Source organism: Phyllobates terribilis, unplaced genomic scaffold (assembly GCF_046119375.1).
Source record: "Phyllobates terribilis strain yellow unplaced genomic scaffold, ASM4611937v1 Scaffold_3__8_contigs__length_932513732, whole genome shotgun sequence".
Lineage (NCBI taxonomy): Eukaryota > Metazoa > Chordata > Amphibia > Anura > Dendrobatidae > Phyllobates > Phyllobates terribilis.
Genome location: NW_027362763.1, coordinates 846573586 through 846592199, shown reverse-complemented (window position 1 = coordinate 846592199; position 18614 = coordinate 846573586).

The window sequence follows — 18614 nt, the reverse complement described above, 5'->3', positions numbered from 1 at the left end:
CCATGTTTTCCATCAGTGTGTCATCAGTGTTTTCCATCCGTGTTTTCCATCAGTGTGTCATCAGTGTTTTCCATTAGTTTTTTCCATCAGTGTGTTATCAGTTTTCAATCACTGTGTCATCAGTGTTTTCCATCAGTGTGTCAGTGTTTTCCATCAGTGTGTCATCCGTCTTTTCTAACAGTGTGTCATCAGTGTTTTCCATCAATGTGTCATTAGTGTTTTCCATCAGTGTGTCATCAGTGTTTTCTATCAGTGTGCCATCAGTGATTTCCATCAGTGTTTTCCATCAGTGTGCCATCAGTGTTTTCCATCAGTGTCATCAGTGTTTTCCATCAGTATTCCACTAGTGTTTTCCATTAGTGTGTGATCATTGTTTTCCATTAGTGTGCCATCAGTGATTTCCATCAGTGTGCCATCAGTGTTTTCCATCAGTGTCATCAGTGTTTTCCATCAGTATTCCACTAGTGTTTTCCATTAGTGTGTGATCATTGTTTTCCATTAGTGTGCCATCAGTGTTTTCCATCAGTGTGTCATCAGTGTTTTCCTTTAGTATGCCATCTTGTGTTTTCCATCAGTGTGTCATCAGTGTTTTCAATCACTGTGTCATCAGTGTTTTCCATCAGTGTGCCATCAGTGTGCCATCAGTGTTTTCCATCAGTGTGTCAAGAGTGTTTTCCATCAGTGTGTCATCAGTGTTTTCCATCAATGTTTTCCATCAGTGTGTCACCAGTGTTTTCTATCAGTGTGCCATATGTGTTTTCAATCATTGTGTCATCAGTGTTTCATCAGTGTTTTCCATTAGTATGCCATCTTGTGTTTTCCATCAGTGTGTCATCAGTGTTTCATCAGTGTTTTCCATTAGTATGCCATCTTGTGTTTTCCATCAGTGTGTCATCAGTGTTTTCAATCACTGTGTCATCAGTGTTTTCCATCAGTGTGTCATCAGTGTTTTCCATCAGTGTGTCATCAGTGTTTTCCATCAGTGTGTCACCAGTGTTTTCTATCAGTGTGCCATATGTGTTTTCCATCATTGTGTCATCAGTGTTTCATCAGTGTTTTCCATTAGTATGCCATCTCGTGTTTTCCATCAGTGTGTCAAGAGTTTTTTCCATTAGTGTGTCATCAGTGTTTTCCATCAATGTTTTCCATCAGTGTGTCATCAGTGTTTTCTATCAGTGTGCCATCCATGTTTTCCATCAGTGTGTCATCAGTGTTTTCCATCAGAGTGCCATCAGTGTGCCATCAGTGTATTCCATTAGTGTTTTCCATCAGTGTGTCAAGAGTTTTTTCCATCAGTGTGTTAGCAGTTTTCAATCACTGTGTCATCAGTGTTTTCCATCAGTGTGTCATCAGTGTTTTCCATTAGTATGCCATCTTGTGTTTTCCATCAGTGTGTCAAGAGTTTTTTCCATCAGTGTGTCATCAGTGTTTTCCATCAATGTTTTCCATCAGTGTGCCATCCGTGTTTTCCATCAGTGTGTCATCAGTGTTTTCCATCAGAATGCCATCAGTGTGCCATCAGTGTTTTCCATTAGTGTTTTCCATCAGTGTGTCAAGAGTTTTTTCCATCAGTGTGTTAGCAGTTTTCAATCACTGTGTCATCAGTGTTTTCCATCAGTGTGTCATCAGTTTTTTCCATCAGTGTGTCATCAGTGTTTTCCATCAGAATGCCATCAGTGTGCCATCAGTGTTTTCCATTAGTGTTTTCCATCAGTGTGTCAAGAGTTTTTTCCATCAGTGTGTTAGCAGTTTTCAATCACTGTGTCATCAGTGTTTTCCATCAGTGTGTCATCAGTTTTTTCCATCAGTGTGTCATCAGTGTTTTCCATTAGTATGCCATCTTGTGTTTTCCATCAGTGTGTCAAGGGTTTTTTCCATCAGTGTGTCATCAGTGTTTTCAATCACTGTGTCATCAGTGTTTTCCATCAGTGTGTCAACAGTGTTTTCAATCACTGTGTCATCAGTGTTTTCCATCAGTTTGCCATCAGTGTTTTCCATCAGTGTGCCATCAGTGTTTTCCATCAGTGTGTCATCAGTGTTTTCCATCAGTGTGTCATCAGTGTTTCCATCAGTGTGCCATCAGTGTGAAGGCGGCCTTATGTGCGGATTTTCCCCATAGACTTGCATTAGATGCGAAAAATACGCAGGTAAAAAACGCACATGCTCTTTTAATATGTTTCCGCAGTGGAAATACTTCACTAACACATGCAGTCCGAACATGATTATAAAAATTAAATTTTGTCAAAGCCAAATACCAGTAAGTATCAAAAACTATGCAGCTTTATTTAAAACATTACATATTACATACATTACATACCAAGAAGAGACAAAAAGCGCAGTGTCAAAAATGCATGTAAAAAATGCACTCACAAATGCAATGAAAAAATACAAGTAACTTAATTTACATAATAGGTGCAGAAAATCTGCAACATCACAAACTCACCAACAGCTCATTGTAGGAACGTAGCCTGAAAATACGCATGTGGAAAAAAACCTGCAGTAAGTGAACAAGCCCTTACAGTACTGTACAGTCTCCAACAAAATACCATGTAGTACTCAACTAGTACTAGAATACAATGAACAAATTATACCTCTGCTTAAAAAACAGTCAATAAAGTCAGGTGGCTGAGGGCTTTTCTGTACCTTGTTTCAGCTGGAGAATAAAGCAACCAAAAAAACCCCTATAAAACAAATAAGAACTATTTCCCTCCATAGATACCCAATATCATATAACGGGAGAACCTACAGTCTTGATTGTAAAGTGCTGCAGAATATGTTGGCACTATATAAATAAAAATTAATATTAATATTATTATTATTATATGTTAACAGAACTTTGAGAGAGGACTTCATGAATACAGCCAGTTAGTGCTCCTAACACCTGCAGAGGGCAATATTACTCTTCCTGAATTTTGGAACCATGCCTTCGAAAAAAGGCGAAAGATTTAGCCAGCGTTCTCATTCACCTTGTCACAGTGTGGGAGGTGACGTGGGATTTCATAGCTTTTAGCAGTTCAATAACAGTGAAAATAAGCGATTATTATGTACTGTATGATTCCAGACATCAAAAGATGAACAAAAGATAATGCCTATTACACAGAAATAGTATCAATGTTTCAATCAAAGTAACAGATGGATTTGTGTACAGCAGTATATGAAAATATTTCTTTGGTTATCTACAGTCATTCTGATATCTAAAATATTTTTAAAAAATTACAAGTCGCGTCATATTCTACTTTTTTGACTAAATTCTGAAATTTTTTAGGTCCATTTGACCTTTTAAGCCACAGGTACTTCAACAAAATTCAAGCAGCCATGCAATCTCCACACATAATTTTTTTTTATTAAAGAGGTCAAAAAGTTTTGAATAGCTCCAACATTTCAATGTATGCTGGGTATTTCTTTCAGTTTTACTGTGCTGGTGCTTCAGAGGAATGGAAAACCACTTGCAGTTGGTTTTCCTATAGATTACAGCTCATCACTAGTGTTGAGCGATACCTTCCGATATCAGGAAATATCGGATCGGATTGGATCGGGCCGATACCCAAAAAGTATCAGATATCGCCGATTCCGATACCGGAAACCAATGCAAGTCAATGGGACACAAATATCGGAATGAAAATAAACCCTTTCTTTCCTTGTAGGTTAATTCTACATGAAGGAAAACAACCAACAATAATGTAGAATGTATTGGGGGAGGTGGTTGCCCAAATCGATGGGAACAGTGCTCACAGTGAAACATGAAAAGCCGGCAATTCAGCAGCGGCATATACCGGTACCCGACAATTTATAACAGAAAGAATAGAGCTCCAAACATAGATTAGATAGATAGAAACATGTCAGTCACATATATATGAAGTACAGTGACAGTGTTGCTTACTGTACTTGTCATTTAGTGTAAAGGATTTATTTAAAAAAATATTAGTGTTTTCATGCACCGTCTCTTTAAGAAAGCTGGCCGGCAATTCAGCAGCGGTACCCGACAATTTATAACAGAAAGAATAGAGAATCACACATAGATTAGATAGATAGAAACAGGTCAGTCACATATATATGAAGTACAGTGACAGTGTTGATTACTGTATTTGTCATTTAGTGTTAAAATAAAGGATTTATTAAAAAAAAATTGGCGTGGGGTTCCCCGTAATTTTAGTCTCTAGAGGAGGTTAAGCAGACAGCTGGGGCAGATGCTTGAAGCCTGGGAAGGGGGTAATACCCACGGAGCTTCCCAGGCTACTAATATCAGCCCCCACCCTATTTTAATAGCTAGCAAAGGCTAGGCAGACAGCTGGGGGCTGATATTAATAGCCCAGGAAGGGTTCCATGAATATTGGCCCCCTCCCAGGCTAGAAACACCAGCCATCAGCCGCCCCAGAAATGGCGCATTCATAGGATGCGCCAATTCTGGCACTTAGCCTCGCTCTTCCCACTGCCCTGTAGCGGTGGCAGTGGGGTTATAGGGTTGGGGTTGATGTCAGCTTATAAAAAATTGACGTGGGGCTTCGCACTATATTTGTGTCCAGCCAGGTACAGCAGGCAGGAACGGGCTGCCCCCAACCACCAGCTGCCTATTTGTACCTGGTTGGACACAACAATATAGGGAAGCTCTTTTTTTCTTTATTATTTCATGAATTTCATGAAATAATTAAAAAAAGAAAAAAACGTGGGGCTTCTCCCTATTTTTGTGTCCAGCCAGGTACAACTAGGCAGCTGGGGGATGGAATCTGCAGCGCAGGGAGGCCCAAGCTTACTCGGGCCCCCCCCGCTGCAAATTGCAGTCCGCAGCCACCCCAGAAAATGGCGCGTTCATAGAAGCGCCATCTTCTGGCGCTGTACCCAACTCATCCAGGGCCCTGGTGCGGTGGCTCACTGGGTAATAAAGGGGTTAGGGCCAGCTTGGCATTATCAGCTGGCCCTAAGCCCGAAATTCATGGGGTCGCGCCAATATTAGACATGACCGCCATGAATTTCTAGTAAAGTATTTAAAAAAAACACAACACCCAGAATAAAGTCCTTTAATTGAAATAAACACACAATTCTTTATTGTTGTAAATTAAACCATACTTACCATCACGCCCATTCCAGCTGAAGCCAATGATCTCCTGCAATAAAAGAAAAATAATAAAAAACCAACATCATCCTTACCTTTCCATGGTTCCCAGGACAGCTCCAGCTCTGCTACATCGAGATGACAGGCTGGATCGCAGCAGAAAGATGCCATCCAGCCTGTCATCCCGCGGACACTGAGAAGCGCAGGCATGCTTGCGCTCCTCAGTGTCAGGCTGTGACGGCATCCAGATGAGCAGAGTCTCTCACACTCACCGCATGCGCAGGAGAATTCTCCCACGCTGTCAGTGACGTGCATGAGGTGAGCTGAGTTCATTGTCGGCTCATCTGGATGCCGTCACAGCCAGACACTGAGGAGCGCAAGCATGCCTGCGCTTCTCAGTGTCTGCGGGATGACAGGCTGGATGGCAGCTTTCTGCTGCGATCCAGCCTGTCATCTCGATGTAGCAGAGCTGAAGCTGTCCTGGGAACCATGGAAAGGTAAGGATGATGTTGCTTTATTATTTTACTTTTACTGCAGGAGATCGTTGGCTTCAGCTGGAATGGGCGTGACGGTAAGTATGGTTTAATTTAGAACATTAAAGAATTGTGTGTTTATTTCAATTAAAGGACTTTATTCTGGGTGTTGTGTTTTTTTTAAATACTTTACTAGAAATTCATGGCGGTCATGTCTAATATTGGCATGACCCCATGAATTTCGGGCTTAGGGCCAGCGGATAATACAAAGCTGGCCCCAACCCCTTTATTACCCAGTGAGCCACCGCACCAGGGCCCTGGATGAGCTGGATACAGCGCCAGAAGATGGCGCTTCTATGAACGCGCCATTTTCTGGGGTGGATACGGACTGCAGTTCACAGCAGGGGGGGGGCCACAAAGCTTGGGCCTCCCTGCGCTGTGGATTCCAGCCCCCAGCTGCTTAGTTGTACCTGGCTGGACACAAAAATAGGGCGAAGCCCCACGTAATTTTTTTTTTTTACTTATTTCATGAAATTCATGAAATAATAATAAAAAAAGGGCTTCCCTATATTGTTGTGTCCGGCCAGGTACCATTAGGCAGCTGGGAGTTGGGGGCAGCCCGTTCCTGGATGCTGTACCTGGCTGGCATACAAAAATATGGCAAAGCCCACGTCAAAATTTTTGGGAAAAATTAATTAAAAAATAAATAATAATTTAGGGACTGCATCTTTATTAACCCCTCAAGTGTCATTTAGTGTTAAAATAAAGGATTTATTAAAAAAAAAAATTGGCGTGGGATCCCCCATAATTTTAGTCTCTAGCGGAGGTTAGGCAGACGGCTGGGGCAGATGTTTGAAGCCTGGGAAGGGGGTAATACCCACAGAGCTTCCCAGGCTACTAATATCAGCCCCCAGCTGAATACCCAGCCTTTACCAGCTATTAAAATGGGGGACCCCCCCAAAGAAATGACGTGGGGTCCCCCCTATTTTAATAGCTAGCAAAGGCTAGGCAGACAGCTGGGGGCTGATATTAATAGCCCAGGAAGGGTTCCATGAATATTGGCCCCCTCCCAGGCTAGAAACACCAGCCATCAGCCGCCCCAGAAATGGCGCATCCATAGGATGCGCCAATTCTGGCGCTTAGCCTCGCTCTTCCACGCTGCCCTGGTGCGGTGGCAGGGGGTAATAGTGGTGGGGTTCATGTCAGCGCCAGCTGCCATGAATCCCAGGTTAGTAATGATGGGCGTCTATAAGACACCCCCATTACTAACCTACAAAGTGTTAAAAAGAAAACACACACTACACCCAGAAAAAAATAATTTATTTGAAATAAAACACACCATTTTATTTCATTGTTAGTTTACTAAAAAAAAATAGTTACCTGTCCACGTTCCTGCGCTGATCTCCCATGCACAGCTGTCACATCTGGAGATGGTGACAGCTGTGCATGGCTGCTGTAAGCTCACACTGCCGGGAACACGTCCGCTCCCGGCAGCGGGAGCCACTGACTGAGGTCACCGAAGTGCATTCAGTCAGCGCAGCTCCGGAGACCTCCTTTACGGCACTGCTGTACCGTGGGAATTTCTCACGGTACAGCAGGGCCGTAAAGGAGCTCACTGGAGCAGCGCTGCCTGAACTCCGGCGAACAAGCTTATGCAATGACGGGGCTGCTTTACGGCCCCGTCATTCTAGCGGCGGCAGCGGTTCAGAGCGGTCACATTCTATGTGGTTGCTCTAAACTGGAGATCATTGTGGGACACTCGTGGACTACTACGGAGGGGTAAGGATAAGGTTGTGCTTTATTATTTTACATTTTATTACAGGAGATCGATGGCTTCGGGGAATTAGGTGTCTAGGTGAGTATAGGTGTAGTTTTTTATTTTTTACTTTATTTTAGGTGGCTATCGGCGGGGACAGGTAATGTATAAACTAATTTATTGTAGGTAACCACTGGCCACCAATGACATGTATTTAAAATTTATTGGGGACCAAAAAAAACGTGTATAGGGGCAAAAATAGCACATGGGGCAGTTTAAATAGCAGGATCAGGCTGATAGGAACTACTGCTCCCATCGAGCTGATCCTGCTAGTACGAGTGGACGGGGGACAGACATAGGCCGATGGGAGTAGTAGTGTCACATCGGCCTATGTCTGCCTGCACGCACACACCCGCAGACATCACACAGACACCGCGCACACCCGCACACACTCGCAGACATCGCACAGACACCGCGCGCACCCGCACACACTCGTAGACATCGCACAGACACCGCGCGCACCCGCACACCCCCACAGACATCGCACAGACACCCCGCACACATCCGCAGACATCGCACAGACACCCGCACACACCAATCATGACGGGTCTGATGGTCTGGGAGGTGAGGCTGACCTGTGCGGCCGTGGGAAAGTTCATGTGAGTTCATGCAGTGCAGTCAAGCATGAACTCACATGAACCCTCTGAGGGCACCGCGGCTACTTCAAATGAACAGCTGATCAGCATCACCTGATACCTCAGCTGTTCATTTGAAATAACCGGCGGGAAAGCACAGCACAGAACGGGAAAGCCGGCGGTGAAGTCTTTTCACTGCCGGCTTCCCCGCCCGGGTCCTTTGCTCCCCGCTCCTTGGTGCTGTGCTCCCCGCCCGGTCCTAACTTACGATCGGGATGTGAGGTGGTGGGGGGAGCGCAGGATCGGGGTGGGAGGCTGCGGGGAAGCAGTATGGGGCTGTGTGATTTAAAAGCCGGCGTCTTTTTACCGCCCGCCGGCTTTTAAACAATCAGGAGAATTCTTTCAAGCTGGGATGGCATTCTGATGACAGGCTGGATCGCAGCTGAGCGCTGCCATCCAGCTTGTCATCCTTCAGAGACACTGCAGAGCGCAGGCATTATGGGAACTTCCGATTCCGGCATTCGATATTGTAAAAGTATTGGAATTAAGTATCGGAATTCCGATACAGCGAATGTCGGCCGATACCCGATATTTCACTATCGGAATGCTCAACACTACTCATCACTGATGGTTTCAGCAGCGTTAAACCCTGTGATTAGCTTAAACCATATTCACACGTTCAGTATTTGGTCAGGGGCAATTATTGTGCTCTGGTAGAGGGGCACAAAAAGAAAAAAAACAGAAATTGGCGATCATGTGAACGTGTTATTGCACAGTGAATGCTGCAAAATTAAAACATGAGCAACAATGCTGTAATTTAACTTTTCACTTTTTTCATAAAATATTCTCTATTTTTTCAGTATATTATCCAGTAAATTGTGCCAATCAAAACTACAACTTGCCCCACGTATGGCTTTGCTGATGGAAAATCTTTTTGTTATGGCTCTTGAAAGACAGGAAGGAAAAATTAAAATGCAAAAAAAACAAAAAAAAAAAAAAACAGTTCTCCTACCCCTCTGTGATGCCAGTAAAGTAGCACAAGTGACTTTTACGGCTACTGATAGACTGCAGAGGTCACTTACTGGCAGCTTACAAACAAAGGCCAGGTAGAACTTTGGAATGTTTACATTCAAAAGGCGAGAGATAGAAGTAAATACTGTTATATTGTCTGTTTTATAGCATTTTTTTAAAGTTGTACCCTTAACAGCTAACAATAAAGTTTAGTGGTAAAAGGAAAATATAATGACACTCCAAAAAATTACATTTCTGTTTGAGCAAAGCTTCATCTTTAGACATAAAGCAATGTTGGCAGCACAGCAGTCTCTCTGACGTTATGTGCATACGACAGCTTTTTCAAGTGGTTTCTACAAAACTGCAGCAAAAAGTGAACATAGTGCATAGCTAATTTTGCTTTGAACTTGCTAAGATTAAAGGGGCATTATCAGATATTCCATACTGTGGTTGTTTATTTTTTTCCCCTGTGTGACACTGACCAACCATAAGCAAGAGACGTCATGCTAGGGGAGAAAGAGAACACGCCCCCTGAAAATGTCAGACCCAGTTTTCTCTGTGAGAGCCATATAATTCAATGTCATTAGGTGTCATTAGAAACACTGCTCTCTGCTTCTGCAACTCTCATCTCACAGCTCTGCTGTATCTCCTGCTTGTTATCAGAGTAGATGCTGGCAGTGATCAGTGAGGAGAACATTTGTCATTATATGTGTCACAGGAGAAAGCCAGGTCTAAATTTCTTGGGGTATTCTTTCTTTCCCCATGTGATGTGTCCTGCTCATGATTGGTCAATGTCATGAAGGGTAAAAAGTAATTGCCCCCAAAAGTAGAATCGCTAATATTACTTCAGCACCAGGGCAATCGGGAAGAGCCGAGGCTAAGTGAAAGAATTAGCGCCTCTAATGGATGCACCATTTCTGGGGCGGCTGAGGGCTGTTGTTATTAGGCTGGGAAGGGGCCAATATCTATCCTCTTTTTTTGCACATCTAACACCTAAACATCATTTCTATTCCAGTACGTGTCACACTGATGGTGCACACGGATGGCACATGGATTATACACATGGACACACGGACAAGGATAGCACGGTACTGTTTTTTCCAGTACTGGAAATATCAGGACGTATGAAGGGGGCCCAACACTGTAGCCTTGCTGTGCTGGGGTCCTAGGGGCCACTCCCAAGGACAACATCTGCAAGGAGTTTGTATGTTCTCCCTGTGTTTGTGTGAGTTTCTTTCGGGTTCTCCGGTTCCTCCAACACTTCAAAGACATACAGATTGTGAGCCCCAGCAGAGACAGTGAGGATGACGTCTGGAAAGCGCTGTGTAAATTAATGGCGCTATATAAGCGAGTAAAATAAATAAATATCGTCTCGAGAACCATTTCTATTTTTCCTCATGTTTTTTTACTATTAGTCATATGTCATAATTACTGTATTATATAAAACATATTACAGCCAATAACCTTTATAGAGTCCCACAGTGACATCCAGTGGCCATAGAAATTATTATATCCAATAGAGCCAATTAGAAACAACAATGAGGACATCTAGTGGCACTGCATTAGAAATGCAACCTGGTTATATCTTAAAAAGGTTCCGCAGTGACAACACAAATCGAATGGAACAGCTTAGAGTAAACCACGCTAAGACCTCTAGTGGTGGCTACATTAGAACTACACCGAAAATACCCTATCAGTGTGCATTTTTCGACCTCTGTAGCTGACTCACTGAACCTTTGTCCTGTGGTTTTCCTGCTTTTTCTTCTTTAAATGTCAGTTGAAATTCACCATTCCCATGTGTTTTTACCTGATGAATACTGTATAGTTTCTTGAATTCTCTTGTTTTACTCTTTGCAAATAATAAATAAGTTGTGAGAAAAGAATCAAGTTTTTCACATTCTGTTAAGACAAACTGACAGTGCCTGACAGACCCTCATTCTTCTATCATTGGAATCCATATTGTTACGATGGTAACTCGTATGTCTCCTCAGCCTGGTCACCGTGCTGCTTCTCGTCGTGTCAGGCCGACTCACTGAGTTTTATCTCTTGCAGCACTCCTGCATCTGTATGATGTTTCTACATGGCTATAGGAGGGCGCAGCCAGATCTGGCAGGAATTTAACCCATATTCCCCAGCAGCTATGACATCTTAAGGATTATCATACCTTGTACAGTGGTGGTCAGTACCTGGGCCATCACAGATCAGCGGTTCCCACTGGAGCACAGTTTATATGGCGTTTCCATATCCACAGTCACTGGGTAAGACTCTCTTCTTTAGAGTGTAAGCTTTTATGGTCAGCTGGGTTCTCACTGTCTACTCTTCCCCATATGTGTTTTCTGAGCAATTACAAGGTCAGCGGGGTCTTCTTTCTGTTTCTCTCCTATAGAGTGTAAACTTTTGTGATCAGCGGGGTCCTCTCTCTCTCCTGTAGAGTGTAAGCTATTATGATCAGTGGGGTCCTCTATCGCTTGTAAAGAGAAAGCTCTTACAGTCAGTGTGGTATTTTTCTTTTCTGTAGAGTGTGAACTTTTATGGTCAGTGGGGTGCTTTCTCTCTCCTATAGAGTATAAGCTCTTGTGGTCAGTGGGGTCCTCTCTTTTTCTCTCATTTTTGTAGAGTGTAAGCTCATATGGTCATTGGGGTCCTCTCTCTCTCTACTGCCTGTAGAGTCTCATCAGTTGTAAAAGTAAGGAGCTGTTGAAAGCAAGGACCACCCTAGTGTCAGCTCTGTTGGTCAGCAGGGTCCTCTCTCATTTTCTCGCCTGTAAAGTGTAAGCTCTTATGGTCAGCTGGGTTCTCTCTCTATCTCTCTCTCCTGTACAGTGTAAGCTCTTATGGTCATCTGGGTTCTCACTCTCTCCTCTCCCCCATATATATTTTCTGAACAATTACAAGGGCTCACCAGTAACAGGTCAACAAGGTCTTCTCTTTCTGTTACTTTCCTGTAGAGTGTAAGCTTTTGTGGTCAGCGGGCTTCTCTCTCTCTCCTGTAGAGTGTAAGCTATTATGATCAGTGGGGTCCTCTATAGCTTGCAAAGAGAAAGCTCTTATAGTCAGAGTGGTCTCTTTCTTTTTTGTAGAGTGTGAGCTTTTATCGTCAGCTGGGTCCTTTCTCTCTATCCTGTAGAGTATAAGCTCTTATAGTCAGTGGTGTCCTCTCTTTTTTTCTCTTTTCTGTAGAGTGTAAGTTCTTATGATCATTGCGGTCCTCTCTCTCTCTACCGCCTGTAGAGTCTCAGCAGCTGTAAAAGTAAGAAGCTGTCGAAAGTAAAGTCCACCTTAGTGTCATTTCTTATGGTCAGCAGGGTTCTCTTTCTTCCTCCTCTCCTTAACATGTATTTTCTGAGCTTTTATAAGCTTTATAGAATTGAGATTTGTGCTAATTTATTCACCACAAATCACATGTTTTGGGGTAAATTCTTCAAAATCAGAAAATTTGAATTTCGAAATATTGGCTTATGTCTAGTTACTGAATGTCCAATTTGTTTTGGAAAAAAAATGCATGGAGTGGATCTGACAATAAACAGAGTTTTGAGTGGAATTTCTTAGCATCATCATGTGCCCTGTTGATGAATACAGTGCATGCTCCATCACAAGGGAGAGATACTTCTGACAAACTCACATGGTACAACAGTATGATTAGTGTCTGAGAGTTCGTTTCATCCAATAATAATTGTCATGTTCCCTAGTTTCATACATTCTGTATTGTCACTATGAAATGGTGGTTAAAAAAAAGTCTTCTTACGATGTTGTCTTCTACTTGCTCAATAGTTCACCATTCCTGAATTTTGATGCAAAAGTTTCCTGTTTGCCAACTATGCTAAAAAGTCACAGAACAAACGTGCCCACCCCATACCTGTCTATGTTAACTACTAACTGAGTTATCTTGACAAACAATCATTAAAAATTTATGTGAAGGAGTTGTACACCTCTGAGGAGAATCTTTTTTCATGAAATGCATGTAATTGAGGCTAAAAATAATTTTAGGAATTTTGTTTCATTAAAAATTTTACATTAGCCTTCTATAGTCTCTGTGTTGCACTGTCTATTGCTGGCTGCAGAATCTGTCAGTCAAAGCACTATGACGATCTAATAGGGAATTTGTAATGTTTTTATCTGTCTTTTTCTGATCTCCTGTCAGACCACAGACCACATCAAATTTGAATGTGTAGAGACACAAAGAACCTGTAAAAGCCAAACGGTGCAACATTTTTTAATGAAACCTGTGACAAAGTCACTGGCAGAATACTGGAGGGGGAATATGTTTCACTGAGGCTGTTTGCTTCAGTGATGTGAAACATGGAAGTCTTCTCCTGCATAGTAGGTGCAGAGAGGGTTAATCGGCCATTTAATAGGGCATGTTTTATAGGTGAATGACCGTAGTGTGGGCGGGAGGTCATTCACCATATCTCCACCCCAGGGTGTGGTCTGGGGCTTTAAATAGCCAGACTTTTCACTCAGGTGGTGTTCAGTGTGTGCAAGCTAGCTCCTGAGAGAGAAGAGCTTGTGTTTTTGTGCTAAACTGGTCCGTGTGCTAACCCTGAGTGGCCGGACCTCGGACAAGGTAAGGACTGTTCTGTACCTTTTTCCTTTTTGTTTCCTGTTATGCCAGAAAGGCCATGTTCATGCTATACACTTGGCCGTGGTTTATGCTGCTTCTTATAATAAACCACAAAGTCATTTAAAGAGACAGTGTCCTGTATCTACCTCCGAGTGCAGCAGAGTGAACAACTCTACCACAGGTGGTGGAGAATGCGAGCAAAGTTCCCAGCAAACACATGTGACTGTTACAAGAGGTGCTGCATGTCCTCGGTAAAGTCTGCCATAAGCCAGCAATTGATGCCAGACAAAATGGAGGATCTAATTAAGCATCTGGTGCAAGCTTAGCAGGCGCGGCACCAGCAGCAGCTACAGCAGCACAGGGAGCAGTCGCAGCAATAGCAGATGGTGCAACAGGAGACCACTAAGCTACTTATGCAGCAGCTCCAGCTACAGCAGCAACTGCAACAGGACCAGCGTCGACAACAGCAGATCGATTTGCTCACTGAGGCAGTTCGTGGCATGGCGACAGCTCCAGCTCTAAGGTCAGTGGACAACTTTTCTATCCAGAAGGTGGTAAGGGGAGCTCTGCAGAAAATGACCCCGGTTGACCACTCAGAGGCCTTTCTGACGGTATTTGAGAGGGTCACCGAGAGGGAGAAGCTTCCGCCAGAGCAATGGGCAGAGATGCTGGTGCCATACTTGATGGGGGAGCCCCAGAAGGCTTACTATGACTTGCCTTGCAAGACGCCAAGGAATATAGAAAACTAAAAACTGAAATTCTGGCACGCTTGGGGGTGACGATGACTGTCAGGACGCAGAGGGTCCACCGCTGTGTGTATTACCAGGATAAACCCCCTTGCTCCCAGATGTTTGACTTGTTGCACCTGGTCCAGAAATGACTGCAGTCGGAGTCCTTTACCCCGGCAGAGATGGTGCAGCGAGTGGTGATGGACCGATTTGTGCATTCCCTGCCGAGGCGAATACACACTTGGGTTGCCCAGGGTAAACCCTGGAACGTGGATGAACTGGTCGGACTGGTCGTGAGGTATCGGGGGCCAAGGGTTCTTTGGGAAAGCAGCCCACTCTATATTGGGGGTCCCAACCAGGGGCGGAGGCCCAAAAGGGGTAGGTCATCCAAGGTACAAATGGTCGGGAGAGGTAATGCCAAAGGTCCCTGTGGGAGAGGTTATATGTTGGAGGTGTCACGGCCAAGCCATATAACTGCTCGCTGCCCACTATCCTCTGAGAAAATGGACTGTAGCCTGGGACGCCGCTGTTCCTATTATGCCAACCCTGCCTGCAATGTGGACTATAAGCCAGGTGAGGGGCCACAGTCATGTCCCGTTACTGTGATCCCCGGGAAACATGTGGGGGTACGCTGTATTCATGGAGATGCTAAGGATTACCCTGTGGCCATGGTGACCATACAAACTCACTGTGGGGATGAGTCCCATGAGGTCTGGGTGGTTAAGGACCTGCTACATCCAATAATCATAGGGCGGGATTTTAGCCTGCTCTGAAACTTATGGCGGAAAGCAGATGTACCATGTGACTCAGGAAGGAGCCGTTTCCACCATGATGAATTCCCAATGCAGTCGGAGGCGGATGAATTCCCCCTGTGTGTCCTTGCCAGTGATGAGGACGAGACGGTGACCCAAGAGGCCGAGAATCCTGAATTGGGAGTTTCTGGGGGGAATTTTGGTACTGCTCAAATGAAGGATCTTACCTTGAAGAATGCATTTGATAATGTTTCTGTAATCAATGGGGTTGCACCAGGTTCCCATATTTTACACTCAATGGAGAACTTCTTTATCGGGTCATTAAGCCAAGAGGGGAAGTGATAGAGCAGTTGGTGGTGCCGCATAAGGTATTAGACCAGGCCCATTCTCATATCTTGGGTGGGCATCTAGGGGTAGACAAAACTCGGGAGCGGGTGCTGCAGAGGTTCTACTGGCCAGTATGTCACCGAGAAATTGTGAATTACTGCCGGTCCTGCCCCACCTGTCAGCTAACTGTTCCAATAGCCCACTTCCGCAGCCCCCTAGTAACGTTGCCTATTAGAGGTCCCATTTGACCGGATTGCCATGGACCTGGTCAAGTCCGCCATGGGGCACCAAAACATCCTGGTAGTGTTGGACTATGCAACTCGGTATCCGGAGGCGGTACCATTGAGAAACTCCTCCTCCTGGAGTATCACCAGAGAACTTGTGCATATTTTATCCCTGAAGGGCCTGCCAAAGGAGATCTTGACAGACCAGGGAACTCCTTTTATGTCTAAGGTGATGAGGGAGTTGTGTAAGGCTCTCCAGATTACACAACTCCGGATGTCTGTATACCATCCGCAGACAGACGACCTGTTGAAGAGATTCAAGAAGAGATTCAACAAGACATTGAAGTCTATGCTGAAGAAGGTTGTGGATATGGATGGGCGAGACGAGGATTGCCTATTGCCATACCTGCTGTTCTTCATTAGGGAAGTTCCCCCGAGCTCTACGGGATTCTCACAGTTTGAGCTGCTATACGGACCCTCAGGGACTTCTGGACATAGCGAAGCAGACATGGGAAGCGGAGATTACACCCCACCGGAGCATCATCGAGCATGTGGCACAAATGCAAGACCGGATCACGAGGGTGTTGCCAATTGTGAAGGAGAGCCTTCCACAGGCACAAGAAGCCCAGGCAAGGGTCTACGATCAGGCAGCAAGGCTGAGACAATTCAGCCATGGAGACCAGGTATTAGTATTAGTACCCATGGTTGAAAGTAAATTTCTGGCCAAGTGGCAAAGGCCGTACGAGGTAGTCAAGAAGTTGAGTGAAGTCAATTATAAAATCCACCAGCCAGGAAGAAGAAAGCTGTACCATATCTACCACATCAACTTGGTTAAGCCATGGCAGGACAGGAAACCAGTGCAAGCTACATGTCTGGGGGCCAATCCTGAAGCCAGGGTCGAGGATGTCACAGTGGCAGACACACTATCACCGGCCCAAAAACAACAGTGCCAAGAACTGCTTCAGAGAAAACGAGACCTATTCTCAGAGTTTCCCAGGTGTATGCAGGTTGTGGAGCATGAGATCTTGACAGAACCATATGTACGGGTGAACCAGAGGCCATATCGAATCCCCAAAGCCCGCCTCGAGGTGATCTCCAAGGAGGTGCGGAGAATATTAAGCCTGGGCGTCAGAGGAGTCTAAGAGCTTCTGGTCCAGCCCCATTGTTCTTGTACCCAAGCCGGAAGGAGAAGGTCGCTTCTGTAACGATTGCAGAAAACTAAATGAAGTGTCTAAGTTTGACGCCTATCCGATGCCCCGGGTCGATGAACTTATTGAAAGGCTGGGGCCTGCCAGGTACATCACTACCCTGGACGTAACAAAGGGGTACTGGCAAATTCTCTTGTCCCCAGGTGCCAAGGAGAAAACTGCCTTCTCTGCACCCGACGGATGTTTTCAGTATACCAGGATGCCGTTCGGTCTGCAGAGAGCCCCAGCTACCTTCCAGAGGGCCTCGCACAAGAAGTACGCCGCCGCTTACCTGGACGACATCGTGACTTTCAGCCCAGATTGGGGAAGTAACTTGCTGAAGGTACAGGCGGTACTTGGGGCACTGAGGAAGGCGGGGTTTACTATAAACCCAAAAAAATCCCCCATAGGAAAAGAAGAGGCAAAATACTTGGGCTACGTCGTTGGAAGGGGCGAAATGAAGCCGCAAGTGAACAAGGTGGAAGCAATCCAAAATTGCTCGCAACTGGCCTCCAAGAAACAGGTTTGGGCGTTTCTGGGAATCGTGGGATACTATAATTGATTTATCCCTAATTTCGCCATGATAGCGGCATCCCTGATCGACCTGCTTAAAGGTACGAAGACGGCGATGGCTCAGTGGTCTTCTGAGGCAGATGTGGCGTTCCAAGAATTGAAGTTTGCCCTGTGTAAGCAGCCGGACTTGATAGCGCCTGGCTTCAATAAAGAGTTTGTGGCCCAGACGGATGCCTCAGAGGTCGGCATAGGAGCAGTCTTATCCCAAGAAGTAAATGGGGAGGAACATCCCATTCTTTATCAAAGCAGAAAACTCTCGGCCTGCGAAAAGAACGATGCTATTGTGGAAGAAGAGTGTCTGGCCATCAAGTGGGCAATTGACACCCTGAGATACTGCTTATTAGGCCGGAAGTTCAGGCTACTGTCAGATCATGCTCCCCTGAGATGGATAAGGGAAAGAATGGGGAAGAATGCTCGGGTGACTAGGTGGTTTCTAGCACTTCAGGACTTTAATGTTTTGATGGAGCATAGGCCCAGAAATTTACATGGGAACTCAGATGCCCAGTCCAGACTGCCATGTTTAGCTAGTGATGGTGCCAAAACCCCCGGCTTTGGGCAGAGCGGGGAGAATATGTGACAAAGTCACTGGTAGAATACTGTAGGGGAGATATGTTTCACTGAGGCTGTTACCTTCAGTGATGTGAAACATGGAAGTCTTCTCCTGCATAGTAGGTGCATAGAGGGTTAATCAGCCATTTAAAAGGGCATGTTTTATAGGTGAATGACCGTAGTGTGGGCGGGAGGTCATTCACCATATCTCCACCCCAGGGTGTGGTCTGGGGCTTTAAATAGCCAGACTTTTCACTCAGGTGGTGTTCAGTGTGTGCAAGCTAGCTCGTGAGAGCGAGGAGCTTGTGTTTTTGTGCTAAACTGGACCGTGTACTATTACTAACCCTGAGTGGCCAGACCTCAGTCGAAGTAAGGACTGTTCTGTACCCTTTTCCTTTTTGTTTGCTGTTATGCCAGAAAGGCCATGTTCATGTTATGCACTTGGCAGTGGTTTATGCTGCTTCTTATAATAAACCACAAAGTCATTTAAAGAGACAGTGTCCTGTATCTACCTCCGAGTGCAGCACAGCGAGCAACTCTACCACAAACCCAATTGCAAAAAATATTTCTAGCCCCAAATATATGCATTTAACTAAAAATAAAATTGTACCCCCGAAAGTGGACAACCCCTTTAAGTCTGCAATGTACACTTTTTGTAATCTTTTACCTTATTAAGTATACAGTTTACTTTTATACCAATTTTCTTTCTAGCATGATTTTTTTTGTACTCTACATCCTGATCAGAAATGGTCTACAATGAAAAAATTCATTACAGATTATCTGGTGAA